This window comes from Gouania willdenowi, chromosome 3 (genome assembly GCF_900634775.1).
Source record: "Gouania willdenowi chromosome 3, fGouWil2.1, whole genome shotgun sequence".
Lineage (NCBI taxonomy): Eukaryota > Metazoa > Chordata > Actinopteri > Blenniiformes > Gobiesocidae > Gouania > Gouania willdenowi.
The window spans coordinates 14,319,262-14,319,461 of record NC_041046.1 but is presented as its reverse complement, the minus strand read 5'-3'; positions in this window follow the sequence as shown (position 1 = coordinate 14,319,461).

Below are 200 nucleotides of genomic sequence, written 5' to 3'. Positions count from 1 at the left end.
TTTAATTCTACATCATGCTTTGAAATAGTTTTTGGGGTTTTTTTCTAAGGGGATTTGAAGACTATCCAAATACCATGAGGGTCATTTATCGTGCAGTTCATCCGCTCCTTGCCTTTTGTGTGGTGAGAAACAGAGGCACAGGCTCATATTGCGTTTCATGACCTATTGTGTCAAAGGAGTGGCCAGACAAACAGGTGGAA